The following is a 2,530-nucleotide window of genomic DNA, read 5'->3' as shown; positions in this document are numbered from 1 at the left end:
AATACTATTAGAATGAGATGGCAGGTATTAGCCAAAGAAGAAGAAGTGACTGGATCTCTGCTCGCAATAACTTCTCAATTTCAAAAGCTAGTTCAATTTTCCTCAATCCCTGTGTGATCCTTCAGATCTTTATCTTGATCCTAATTGACTCTGTTCACCTTGTTACACAGAACAAATACACAATCCTGTAAATAATGCTATAAAAGTAATCCCACAGTACCACAAGAAGACTTTTGATTTGCTTTTACATTAACTGCAATAAAGAAAGGCGCAGTATATTACAGTGACTTATTTTTTATCACACCACTACTCAAAATGCCAGTAGATCATGGAATATATAAATAAACAGAAAGAATGCACGTGTATGTGTACAATTTCCTTATGTCTCTGTTTCTGCTTATCAGAGTCTGGAAAAATGCTCAACAGATCCAGAGAAAGTATTCCCAATCTGGGACACTCTGTAAGTCCAGGTCCTGAACCACTCTGTCTGCATTCACTGCTCTGGCCAAGAAAAGGAATGAGTGTTCTTTATGAGGAGACATCAGGTCTTAGCCAGTCCTCAGACCATATTTAAGCAAACTCTCTGCAACTCTTTGAAAGCCATTCATCTAGATTTAGCTGTCTTGCCTTGACTGTTACGTGCAAGACTCAGAAATGAATGTCCTAACGCTATTCTAATATGAAATCCTGCTGCTAGTCACTGGTATTCTAATGTATCTTTGCACATATTTTCCTGTTTCCCATAATTTTGAAATATTATAGGCAAAGGAATGTTGCTTTTCAAAAGAAAACAGCAAAGTTCATAAATATTTTTCATAAATGTCAAGTGAGGGTATGTTGTCATGCTTTAACAGTAAAAATTACAATATTTGCTGTCCAAAAGAGATGTTAAATGTTATATTTTTGTTTATTTATCTATTTTTAATTGTTTAAAAATAGGTTTAAAAAGAGATTTTATTATTATTTTTTAAATTTTCAATTTGTTTGTTTGTTTGTTCATTTATTTATTTAGTTATTGGTAACACTTTACAATAAGGTTCATTAGTTAACATTAGTTAACTACTTTAGTGTACATGAACTAAGAATGAACAATACTTCTACAGCATTTATTAATCTTAATGTTAATTTCATCATTTACTAATGCATTATTAAAATCAAAGGTTGTGCTTGTTAAAATGAGTTAATGCACTGTGAACTAACATGAACCAATAATGAACGACTGTATTCTCATTAACTAACATTATCAAAGATTAATAAATACTGTAATAAATGTATTGTTCATTGTTTGTATAAGTTAGTTAATACATGAACTAACATTAACTGATGGAACCTTATTGTGAAGTGTTACCTAGTTATTTATTTAGTTGTTTCATTAATCATTTTGTGCTTTATGTTTATTGTTTTATTTCTGCTAAGAAGTCTATAAGCTGTTTAATGGCTTATTACAGATTTTCATATGGTGCAATAACATGCTTCACCATTGGAAAAAAGCTTAATGTGTTCAGTTATTCATTTGTTTGCTTGTTTATTCACTCATTACTTCTGTGTCTATTAGTTAACTTATAATAACCTTTATTTGGTTATTGTAGGTCTCAGTTCATTATTGCATCTGTTGCATTCTCAAAGCCCTGTGCTGTACATTTGTGATCTCATGATGACAGCAAGTAGAAGAATATTCAAGGATGCATTTATGAATGTGTTTGAGGCTCTGTTTTTATGTGGTGTTTCAAAACATTCCTATGAGAATATAAGAAATTCTTTATAGCTTACTGTCAAAATTGGGCTCAACACTTTAAAATGTTCATGCTTGGTTGCACTGTCTCATAAGAGATTATGCATTTTTAATCTCTGATATTAAAGGCGATCATTAAAATCCAGTCCTCCCCAGTGAACTAAATTCTGAGTAATTCTTTCAGAATTTGACTTTAAAAGAGTAATGTGGTAACTGAAGGGCAAGAGGCGTGTCAAGCCACACAAAGACCAGTCTAGAGAGAGATAGAAATGACTTAAAGGATGAAGTCCCTAGATACTTTGTCCAGATTTATCTGTGTGTGTGTGTGTGTGTGTGTGTGTGTGTTTACGTGGGAGGGTACAAGCACACGCTAGTGTGTGAACCCGTCTGTTGAAACTACCAGTTCAGACGCAGATTCTTGGTAATACTGGAGCCCCCCACAACCCTTAACCATCCTCAGCTGTGGGAAAATACTTCAGATGTCAGCAGTGCACAACCTTCTTCCCCTTCCCTTTCCAGAGACAGCATCAACCAAGATAATAAACATCCTGAAGTCCAGGCCCACAGAAAACACAAGGCAGAACTGGGGTTCGGGCTCAACTGCCCATTGATATTGCATAGATGATGCTGAAACCTTGATGAGACTGACTGATTCTGTGAGGATCTCCAGACTGACAGGAGCATGTTTAACAGTCCTCTCTATATCAGCAATCAATCTTACTGCAATTTCATCTAACCACCTGGGGAAAATTAAATGCATTGTCTTTAGCTAGCATTCAGACAGTTTGTTGATCTTGA

Source organism: Cyprinus carpio, chromosome A1 (genome assembly GCF_018340385.1).
Source record: "Cyprinus carpio isolate SPL01 chromosome A1, ASM1834038v1, whole genome shotgun sequence".
NCBI lineage: Eukaryota > Metazoa > Chordata > Actinopteri > Cypriniformes > Cyprinidae > Cyprinus > Cyprinus carpio.
Note: the sequence above shows the minus strand (reverse complement) of the source record.